Source organism: Adelges cooleyi, unplaced genomic scaffold (assembly GCF_023614345.1).
Source record: "Adelges cooleyi isolate 19-005CV unplaced genomic scaffold, UGA_ACOO_1.1 ACOO_flye_CR_arks_rails_tigmint_CR_PRNA_8, whole genome shotgun sequence".
NCBI classification, from domain to species: Eukaryota; Metazoa; Arthropoda; class Insecta; order Hemiptera; family Adelgidae; genus Adelges; species Adelges cooleyi.
Genome location: NW_026096513.1, coordinates 3061673 through 3074346, shown reverse-complemented (window position 1 = coordinate 3074346; position 12674 = coordinate 3061673). Strand labels below are relative to the sequence as shown.

Genomic DNA, 12674 nt, shown 5'->3' with positions numbered 1-12674 from the left:
AATAATGCTTCTACCATCTATGCTGGTTAATTAATGTAGACTAGTTTTGTTTGTAATTAATCAATATGGCGATGAAAATGAAAACGTGACAAGCAAGGAAACTGGAGCAAATCAAGCTCGTCAGGCTACAAACAGAATGAGAACATAATCATTATAATATCTTTATTCCCTTGAAGGTTCACTCACAAATTTGTATTCCATACCCCACAATTAATGTTTGCAGAGCATACGGAATTTCATACCAATCATTTCCTCTGTAAGATGATTGACTTCGTTAAAATCTTAATAAAAACTTGATTATAAAATATACTGGTAAAAATTAACTTTTATTGTTTAGGCTAAGCAAATGATTTAAGTAATTCAAGTGATAGTGTTAGATAAAAGATCTACTATAATGGTAAAATTAAAAGACTCCTTACACTATTATTTATCCTACTAAAATCTATACAGTGTAATGAAAATAATAATAAAACGATAGACAAACGAATATGAATAAACAAGCCTTAAGTAAATAACATTAAAAATTAAATACGGTAAAAGAAAAAGTTGATTGTTCTTTTTTAGGGAACTTTAAATATCCTATACGTTTTTGAGGGCGGGAGAGGCTACTCTTAGATTGTAGATCACTATACATTAGTTTATCTATGTATCATATACTACACTCAATAGGAGCAATGAACATATATTTGTTAATAACGTTTTATTTATGTCTACAAGTAAGGTTATGAAAATAAATTATTAGTTATTTAATATCTTGAAAAATGCTTCTTTTTTTGGTTGCTAAAAATCAAAAAGAGAACCTACCCATATTTCAACTTGTGTGTTTACACTTTTCACTCTGTCTGGTCAAGGAAAACGACCATCGACCACCCGCTGATGGCACAATAAAGTCACGGAAAAATAGTATAATATACTATATTGTAAAGTGTGGCTGTCAAGTTTGTAAAAAGTTAATGGCATTTATAAATTATATTTTGTTTGGGTGTAAATGTATTAGCTTAGAAGTATTGTTTGTAGCAGGTTAGCTGGTTTGCCTGTTGTCATATTTCAACTTAAACTATTCTCAAGTGTAAAATTTGTTTTCTGGTAAAGGCCATTATAGTCTTTGAAAAAAACGCATCAAGAAAATCGTTTTGATACGTATCTGAGACTTTGAAACAGTAAAAGAAGATCCCTTATAGTTCTCATAAGTTTACAGTAATACATTGATCACGACCAGACACTTTATACATACATAGGAAAAAAGAGAGTTTAATGTTAAGCTTGAAATATGTTAAACTAGAACGGACCGTCTGGTAAACTTTCTAAATGATAGTTTAGGTTTGATACATAAATTACTTCCTTGATAAATATAAATATTTGTTTGCAAAATAATACAATGAGAACTTGACTTAATATTTGCAATTAGCATAATGTTATTTTACTAAGATATGTGTATGTAGTTCTTTGTGCATAGTAGTAATTGTTTTAATTTTTATTACAAATGTTTACTTTTTAATCTAATTAGGATTGTTTATATTGTTTAAACTCGCTTTATGTTTGTGATATAGTCCGCAAAAAAATAAGAACACGCAGCGATAGTAAAAATTATTCTACAATGTTCATTATATCAATTATTAAACGTCAGTCAAGCATGACAAATTATGTACCCTAATAACTGACGACATTATTAAAATCGCACAACGTATTTGAAGCGTAAAATTATACATACCAAGAAGAAAACTTGAACTTCCTTTTTTTTTTTAATGTACTCATAAAACGTGAAGCGTTATTGAATAATTTGTATAATAGACAACTTTTTTAATTAAAATTACACAAATATTGTTATCACAACTCTCTCGTCTACACTGAAATATAATTTAGGATGTTCATTAATTATTATTCATACTTAAGTTATTTATGAGGGATTTTTGTGTTTTTTTTTCCATATTTTCTATGCTAAACCTCAATACAATTAGTTTTTTATAATATATTAAATAAGAAAAAATAGTCAATTCATTTAATCAATCATACGTTTAAATTTATTTGTTTATTTTTTTTATTACAATTCAAGTGGAATAATGCATACAATTTTATGTATGTTGGCGCTACTTTGTTATTCCTTTTTTTGTTTTCAATTTCATAATGACACGATTATTTGTTTAAACTTTGAAATTCTGAGTTTCGAGTTTTAATAAAACTACTCATCATATTCCAATTATATTTTATAACTCATAAGTGTAAACATTTAACTTTGCTTTGAACAAATATTATTTTATTACATATAACCATAAGTTGCTTAAGTTTTTTCTAAATATAATTTAACTAAATTATATTTATTATTCGAAAATTGATACCTTATCCACGTAGTATTTCATAATTTATAATCGACTTACTCTCCACAAGCTTTTTGTCGTTATTATTTTATAATCTCTAAACTTTCAGTGTATTTAATAAAAAAATCACATGCCAAATTTTTTGTACAAAACTGGTTAATATTGACAATTTAACTGGCAAAATATGTACTATATAGATTTGCTCTCCCAGACACTATACTTACTCCTCTAACACGAGATATGTGTTACAGTGATTCTCATAACATCTCTGAACTCAATTAAATAGACTTGATTGAATTTATTTTGCAAACGAACGACATTTTAAATTTCCCACTAAACATTTTACAGACAAATCATTGTTTACTATCAATAGATGACCGAACGACTGACTTTAGGTCAACCCAATTCTGCTGATGATCTGGCTGTGATGGGCCCTGGACGCCCGTCGGACATGTTGGAGTAGAGACCAACAAAAGAGGACTGTAGTATACAATCATCATCCCAGGGGATGACGGTGAGCACACGTTTTTCGTGTGTGATCGGTGGTGGTGTCAATGGAAACTGTGTTAAGCATGGTCTGGACTCCGGACACAGAGTGGTGGAATACATGGTAGAATCTGAACACAAATGGAGATCATCACCGGCATCGTGGACGACATATTAAAGAGGAAGACGAAAGACAGAGTCGGAGGGGAACGGCGGGTGCACCGAATGGGGGAGTGCTGTGCCACTGCCTCAGAAGAGGCGTATAAATCAAAGACGTGTGGATTGTAATTAATTGTGTTAATTATTGTTTTGTTGTTGTGTATATACCTGTTGTGAGCCCACCTCGCTCAGAGTAAACCGGGTTTTTTGTTTAATTAACTGTTGATTGGAATAATAAACGATGCCGCCTGGAAGAAAACAGTTCCCTCCCAGTTGTGCGATACATAAAAAAAAAAAAAATAAGAGAAGCAAAATCAATTATATTTGTTGTTTAAAATTCATAGCATACTACATTTTCGGTTGTAATGAAATCTGAACTCGAATAGTCCCTTTTTGTGACACCGGTATGCGACATAAATGTTTTTTTTCAATACAAGCGCAAATTTATTTTCTTTTAGGTAGATAAAATCAAATTTAAAACAAAAAATTAGTGATGACAATCTGAAAATTTTGATTTTCACAAAAAAAACGCTATTTAAGCCCCTTAAAAATCGTATAAGTATTAAATATTTTTACAGTATAAAGCTGTGTATGTAAGTAAAATATTTTTGATAAAAATTTAAAAATAAAACACAACACCAAAAAGATAAACTGCTTTTGGAGTTTGAATTTATTGAAAGCCGAAAATCCGGAATCAGAAATCTGAATGCACTCAATAGCCAAAATTAAGCGTTTTTTTTTTAACTTTCATAAAAAAATTGTACTTAGGTACAAAGCTTTATATTATAATAATAAATAAGATTTTTAAGTGTTTTAGTTGCGTCTTTTTAAAAAATCCGGATTTTCGTCATTGAAAAATATAATAGTAGTAAAAAAAAAAAAATTTAATAAGTTAGTTTCTAATTTCTAAATTTGAAAATATGCAATTGGCAATTTTACAAATTGACTGTATGGAACTCAACAGTTTTGTTTACTATATACAGATAATTAATATAAAGTCGGTAAATAACATGGGAATTTACGAATAAAACTTTAATGTTTAATGTGGAGCAAACACTTCTACATTTAAATTTTATCACCGTGTTGAATTCACACTTATATATATATATATATATATATATCATTATAAATTTCCAATAGACATCTCAATGTTTACCTGTCGTGTATGTGTATCGAAAACTTACCAAACCCGACAATGTCTGAATGTATCCATTAGAATCGAATTTTATAGTATCTCGCTTTTAATTAAACTTTTTGTTTGTCAAGAGGCGCGTTTTGTGTTCAACTTACATATCAGTTATTTTTATTTGAGTTTAGTGACATTATGAGTGGTTAACTAGTATACGAAATTAAAAATCTAAAACTCGTTATCTGTTGTTTGAACAAAATATATGTGTTTATTTTGTTTATACACTAAAATCATCTTGTAGCTAAAAAAGTTTTTGCGCTTTAAAGTTTGCGAATTGAAATAATTGACATAATGTTTTGGCATTTTTCTCGAAATCAACTTTACCGACAAGAAGTCCCTTTTCGTTTTCCGCATCACATGTGTGGGATGCGGCTTGAAAATCAGCGTTAACTATTTAAACAACGTAGGTATATAATGAAGTGACAAAACTTATTTTACAAAACGGTATTTGGCCAACTTTATTCACTTGCATGCTCTGCGGTTCTTAATTCTCAGTAAACAACGATGTGCGCCTAGTTGAGTTGCTGATGTAACTTACAGGGTGTGCATTTACGCATATTTATTTTAAACCAACACGGTTTTGGATTCAAGGAAAATTCAATGGGCACCCGTTAAAACCTTTTGGCACACTCTGAAAATAAAGATCCATAAAATTTGGCACCGGAGACCTGTAAAAAAAAATATCTGAAACGACGCGCTTGCCTGTATCTGGTAATATATTCCGCTTGAAAGTCTGTACACGGTCATAATATTAATAAATCGAATAAACTTAACTGACTCGCTCGAGCAGAAAAACCCGACTGTTAAGGGGGGTGAGTAGAAATTCTTGGTTAAACGGGTCGTTTTTCCGATTCAGTTGTTTAGATGTTTAGATGCCAATATCAAAATATAAATATGGCATAATGTGGTAAAACTATATAAACATATTTATACTAAAATTTTTATTCATATATTTATTTATAAATTCATTAGTTGTAACTTGTAACTTAGTAGCACAAACAAAGTAGGTATTAAAGAATACTTCTAATATATTAAGAAAAAAGTGCTCCGTAAGTCATGTTTTTTAAATATATTTTTATTCAATACATGTTTGTCCAAAAACTATGTAGTATACTACCTTTACACGATTCGAACACTTTATATTTTGTATGAAAAAAAAAATTTTAATTACCAGACCATATAATATTAGTAAAAACGTTCAGTCGGTAATCTTGCCTTTCCGCTGAGTCGAATACCATCCAGTTTTGCCTCTGCGCTCCAGTATATACCAGTAAAAGACTTCACACACCATTAAGTTTAATACAAATCTTTTGTACTTAAATAAATTAAATAACAAATGAGTTTTAATGACACCGTCTATATGCACTATTTTACAACGACATTTTCGAAATCGCGATTACCAACCAGCTGACTCAGTGGAAGTAAATGATAATAATAATAACGATGATAACGATACTCACACTCGAATGTATACAGGGTGATTATTTTATCATAGGTCACTCAATATCTCATAAGGTTTAAAAATAATTTTAAAAAAAGTTATCCGAGACTGGTTATTGACCAGTCAACATTTTTAGTACATTATTCTCAATTTCTAAAGATAATGAAATGTATACGTTACCATTTAAAATTCAAAAGTTGCTATAAAAAAAAAAACTAAGTTGGAAGGGGGGTAAAAATCAAAAACATTGTGAAAAATTGAGATCGCATTGCATAACAAAAATATGAAAATTTAAATTATTTTTAAACCTTATGAGATGGTTCAGTGGCCCGTGATAAAAGAATCACCCTGTATATATTATATAGTAAAAATTAAGGAAACGCTGTTTTAAGTACTGGTTATAGTGGAACGATGCTCATAAATTGTATTAATAGAATGAGACAATTTTATTAGAATACAATTTAAGTTAAGAGTCAATTGTGGTGTTTATATTTATTAAATAAAAATCCTATCCGCAAAAATATTCACTTAAATGCAATTACATATTTCGGAGACAACGTTCCCATCTTCGGCGCTAACGGCAGACAGACATTACTGACTGAGTCGCATTAAAGTGAATAATTTTGTCGATATGGTTTTTATAAAATAATAATTGTATTAGGCCCTGTAACGAACAATGTATACCTAATACTTAAAAAGAAACCCGCGGCAACTATCTATAACAACGGTACGTAATACCATTGAGTATATAAACAATATATACTCAATGGTAATACCTACTAAACGACATGTTCAAAGTGATTATCATTCAAGTTGTATAATATATGTTATATTATTTCGTTTTCGTGTTTGTTCGGTCGTAGGTTCTTTTTGCGTGTACTGCGGTACTTGCGGTATTTATGAGTTTCAGTAAAGTTGTGGGTTCAAGTAACTTAAATGTCGTTCAAGTTCTGTAATTAATTATTCAAGCAGAGTCTCGATCCAAACACAAAAGAACCTGGTTTGTGTCTCAAACTATGTATAATTAATAATATTCTTGTTATAAAACAATATCATTTACCGTTATTCTGTTTAATTATCTACGGCACAGTTAATATTAATTCGGTTTTATTTTTAACTAAATGGTATAGACTATGGTCAATTTTCAGTTATATTTTTAATGATCTCTTCAGTAAAATAAATGTTGTTAGTTATTACTTATTTTCAAATGAAGCTTGACTTCAAATTAAAATCAAAATGAGTTTAAATGACATTGAGAAGAAAATTTGTTTTACAAAAATGTTTTAGTTAATAAATAATACTAACGTGTGTTTATTAATATTGTTATTGTTACAATCACGAGCCACGGAGTAAAACTTAAAATATTGTAATAATTTGTATTAAATATAGTTGTAATTTGTATAAATTTAATTAAATATTAGCACGAGTGTACAATAGTTTGTATAAAACACTCATTTTTAATGTTGTACCAATGCATTGTAGTTATAAATGTCTACATTAACATTAATTATTTGTCTTATATTTTATTCTTAATGTTTAATTTAGTATCTAACGGATATATGTCACATGTAATTATAAAAATTTAATGTACTTCAACCCAATTTAATGTAGGTATAATTTCATAATTTCGCATATTATATTAATAGTACCTACTATAAACGCATAATGCAAATACACTAAACCCTATATGTAATTTGACAACTAAAATAAATAAACCGAAAAAATATCATGTATCTGTAGACTCAAAATGACATTGGCATTTATTCTACAAAAAATGAGTTAAGTCACTTAAATGTATTTTTTTATTGTTAATTTCAAAAGATATATTGTGGTTATTTTTCTCAAATATGAATCCATCCAAAAATGTTCTAAATTCCGCCCAATAGTCACCCAAATGTGCCAACTCAACCGGCAACCGCACGGCAAAATTGCATACACTATGTTCAGTGTACCAAAACTTATTCAACAAGAGAAATAGCTACAAAGTATACACCCTAGCACATTCCTCTTCTCTCTTTGCACAATATTCAGCTATCTCATCATCTCCAGCCGACTTGTGGAGGTTGGATGACCAGTTACAAGCGTTATCGTACCGCAACACATGCATGACACTTAAAACGAACATAAATCGTTAACGCATATCTGGTACAACATATCTCGGAACGATTGATAAGTAAATATATTAGTAAATATACATTGACAGGGATCGGTAATCAGATAATCGAATATTGTAGGCCACGGATAGATTAATAGGTCTATGCTGCAGGCATTTCAGAACACAGCTGATGTTGTCTTTGTACCCCAAAAAGATATTTACTAAAAAGATGTACACAACGACAAAGAGGTGTCTGAAAAAAAATTTCAGCGCGCTATATAAACAAATGGACACGACTAAAAATGTCTTGGTGAAAAATTGAAAAAAACGTATATCCATACATACATGTGTATATATATATAGAACCTAATGCAATCTGCTGACGATTGTCATTCGCTAAAAATGGACCGCCATTATCTGCAACGAAAGAATTATTTGTCAACGATAGCTACTATTTTCTATATTATGATGGATGGGTTCACTGTAAAGTTTATATACGGTAAGTCTACCGTGGACAATTATTGATTTTTACTCTGCTCAACAGTCGTCTGAGCAAATTTAAAATTTTCATAAGTTTATTCCGGCGTGAGATTTGTTTAATTTAAAGGCAACAATAATATATAGTAAAGAGTTGAAAACAACAAGAATAACAAAGATGATAATAATAATAAATTCAAAAGAACTTTTAAGTATGAAACGCATACGTTTCTTTCATTATTTTCCAACTTTTAAATCACAAGAAAACCCCATATTGTGCACTCAGTAGTGCTGCGTATGCGACATCTTTTTGGAAAACTTTTGTATGAATAATAAGTTTATGTTGAAATGAAATTTCAATTAGCAGGAAATTCTAAAAATATATTATCATTATGAAAGATTATAAAGAACACAATATAACACAAGTAACTAGATTAACGCGTCCACATAATTTTCAACTGTAATAGACAACAGTGTAGTGGTGATACCTAAAAAATAATGGTTGTTGTCTTTAGTATGATATTAAAAAAAGTTATTGTGCAGATGCGGTTTTTCGAGACAAAAACAATTCTTCTCTGGTAAAATGTGCAATTGTGTTGTGGCATTAAAGAGTTGAAAATTATTACCCACAGTCAAGTGTAATAGCATTATAAATAATTTGTTGAAATAATAGCATTCGACCTTCCTCGTCTTTTATTTTTATTTTTATAATACATGCAAATTAGTTATTGTAGTTACACTTTTTAAATTTAAATATTTCGTTGCCCTGTTTCGGGCTATTTAGGAACTTTTACACCAAACCATTTGTATTACTTTCAAAAGTAGGACGTCCGGTACATAAAAAAAAAGTTTCGGGTATGGAATTACCGTGTGAATAGGAAACGTACACGGTTTTTCGTTGAATCGACAGAAGAAACCAACACTTCTCAAAAAGGAACCCTAACAGAAAAATCGGCAAACCGTAACCGCGATTTATAAAATACATTTATTTTATTTTATTTCAAAGGTATTTATTGTTGAGATTGAAAAAACGATAAACAAAACACTTTTAAATGCATTTTCCGTGGATATCCAGGGAACCCAAGCATGATATAAATATATTTGACAAACATGCTCTTTTTTAAGAAAAATAAAATATTTATATTTTAAATCTTATTCTCAAATTTTATTGTTGTTTTATTATATAAAATGCAATGCATATAGAGTGTCCTTTGTGTATTTACGGTTGTGGTGAAGTAGATAACGAAGAATATATTAAAGTTCAGGGTATATTTATTGCAAAAGTTTACGGTAAGTACCAGGTTTAATTTGTTTTTTTTTCTTCTTTTTCTTTTTTCAACCCCCATTCGATTCACGTTTTGATCATTTTGGGTTCAAAACGTCCCCGGAGACCGAAATGCGCTAAGAATGAGCACGTCAAAATACAATTCAAATTGGACAGCAAATTGTAAAACCCTAAGCCGGTGAGCAGAGAGCGCGTAAGGCCGGTATGCTTTCTTTCTTTAAAACAAATGGCATGGATTAGAATAGTGGTACATTCGAGAAGCTCCTTATGTGTGTGCAATTTGTTGGTTTTCCTCGTTGTACAAACAGTAATACCCAGTCGACATGAAAAATCATGAGATTTGTTCGCACCATACAACATACAACCATTTTATTATTACCCACTAATATATCGTTATTGTGTTAAAAAAAAAAAGATCTCTGAGGGAACACAAAAAAATTCGCATGGACTTATAGTAATCGTATACATAGCACAGACAACATCTAAGTAATATATCACTAAGTTAGCTCTAGGCACACTTAAATAATATAATTATTAATGTCAAGTTATAAAAATATAAATATTAGAACCTAAAATATAACGTTCTGAGCAATATAATGTTACCCACGAAAATAAAAAGTTGTTTAATATTCATATTGTAATACATAGATGTGCGTAAGAAAGCAATTTTAAAATTTACATTCTGTGATCTGTCATTCAAGCTGAAAATGATAAAAATTAGGCCCAGGATTAAGTTCTCAACCGCATTAAACAACAGGAGATAACATTATAATACACCGACTATTTTACTAGGTCTTAGCAATAATTATTATCTGAAGCTTGCTGCAATTTGCAATTTTCCTCTTTGGTCGTTTCCCTCGTTTACTCCACTACAAACGGCTCGATACTAAAACCGCCAAATTATAAATTATACTAAGCCCGCATAACCAGACCGGAAAGTACAGTTTCCCGTCAAAAGAGAAAACACCATTGTCTATACCTTGTCTACCGTTGATGGGCTGTTTGAAATGTTTATGCGGCGTACAATAAAAACACTTGTTTTTATAAAACACCACTCGGGCGCGGCTTGGAACAATAAAGACACTCGAAAAAAAAAACGTATTCCGGCGTCAAACAGAATAGAGAGAACTTTAAAGGGATTATAACTGCTTGTTATACAGTTGTTTTAGAGCACACACATTATTCTTTTTTTTTAAATTATTTCCCTCTTCGACGCATTTACGCCCCCCGGGGGCTTTACCGAGTCGGTCGGTTTCAAAAACGCGTTACGGCTCACACAATACATAACACACAAGTAAGCACGCCTGTATTTTGAAGAAAAAAAAATTATCATCTCGATAGTATAATTAATAACGTCGTTGTAACCGAACCGTTAATCGAAACCCACCTTTTTTTATCCGTTCCGTCGTACCCGTCGGCCTCGCTCAAGTGTTGCACGACCATAGCGGCGATGGCATCGTGGCTTTAGAATTTTTTTTTATATTTTTGTTTTCGTCCAACGCGTTTTCAAAGTTCCGTACACGTAGGGGTAAAGCCGCGGAAAAAAATTATCAGCCCTACACAAAGCGACCGTAACCGCTCGAGTAACGCACGCAAAAATTGTCTCAAGAATTTTTCATTATAAAAAAATAAAAACGAAAATTTAAAAAAAAAAAAACAAGTATTCGATCCGAACTCGCGATTTGTAATTTTTTTTTTTTTTTTAATCTATTTAAATATGCACACTCGAGTACGTTTTAACATTTAACACAATATTATTTTCACAGTCGTGTTAACCGGGCTTTTTCGATTTGCGCTTGGGTGTCGAATGTCCGTCGTGTGTAACCAGCGAGCGCGTACAGTGGCGTAACGTCGGCTTGGGTTTTTTGAATACAACAGCTAAACAGCCAGAAGCGCCAAAACGATCCTGCGCCAATGGGGTGGCGCAAGCGTCAAAGCCAAGTGACTGCAAAATACTGGCCTTGTGATTGCCACATGAACCCTATGTAACTGTCCTCGGTAGCCGGTTGTTGCTGACCGGGGAGACGAATAATGATGTTCATCGGAAATTCCAATTTCTCAACAAACTGGACAACGTTGGCCAAGGTGTCGATAGTTACAAAAATCATATGGTACAGGAGATAGCCGTTTAAAGATTGAAAATTGTTCAAAGACGCGAATAAACATTTTTTTTTGGTCTACAAATTTCTACTGTAAAAAATAAAATGTATTTATTGTACGTGTTATTGTTTATATAAAAAAAAAAATGAACGCTTTTTGTTTATCGGCTATGATGATTATTGTATATTTTCTTACCGTAAGGAGAACTCGACTGGAATAATAATATGTTTGTTAATGACATTATGTGAAAATCGAAATCAAATGAAGGGTCACCGGGGATAAAAGATCAATGTCAATTTTTTGAAATTCCGTTTTTGAAATTTACTAACTTACAAAACGACATTTTAACAAGGCTTTAAGCGAGAGAAAAACATAATATTATGTTGTCGGCAAACAAAATATATTTAAGTAAAAGAAAAAAATACGTTTTACTTTTACAAAAAGGGAAAAATAAAATAGTATCTCATTTTCACAAAAAAATTGACATTGATCTTTTTTCCCCGTGACCCTTCAAATGTTACCAAATTTTGGCAATCTTTATCATCATTTGAGAGATTTGTTTAAAATTGGCTTATACATTTTGTACAAATATAACAATCTCCCTCCCCGCCCCTAACCGATATTTTTCCTGTACGTTCAACTTGATGGATTGACACTTTAATAAATATTTACACTCATTGTAACGTCAAAATATTTTAGGACTATACATTTTTGTATATTGAGAGTACTAAAGCTATAACGCTCAAACCCAAATATAGGTACATTAGTCAAGGTTATAGACTCGTCGTTTTATTTTTGTGGAATAATAAAATTGTTCAATATTTACTCAACAAACAAAAAAAAAACAATTTTTTTAAACATTTTGCTGAATTCAGTGGATAAACCCTAAATACCGAACCTTAAAGTACTTAAGAAATAACTTTAAACACATATTTTATTTTAGTAAATGTATATTATATTCCGAGTTGGCGTCACTTTTTTGTATTAATACACATAATAAAAAAATGTCCGCTTAAATTGTTTAATTTTCAAAAGTACCACTTACTTATTTTATGTTTTCCTATAAAAAAAAAATATGTTAGATTTGATCATTTTTTATACAAAATGATCATAAAAATAAAATTGAT

At 30.6% G+C, this 12674-nt stretch overlaps 1 protein-coding gene across 1 annotated transcript in view; it reads right to left on the bottom strand.

Annotated features, from left to right (window-relative positions):
* LOC126845751 (hemicentin-1-like) overlaps positions 1 to 11271 on the bottom strand; it is a 142940-nt gene extending 131669 nt beyond the window's left edge. Inside the window, exon 1 of the mRNA XM_050584627.1 lies at positions 10835 to 11271. The gene's annotated coding sequence lies outside the window, so the exon portion shown is untranslated. The remainder of the gene's footprint in view (positions 1 to 10834) is intronic.
* Between the last annotated feature and the right edge of the window lie 1403 nt (positions 11272 to 12674).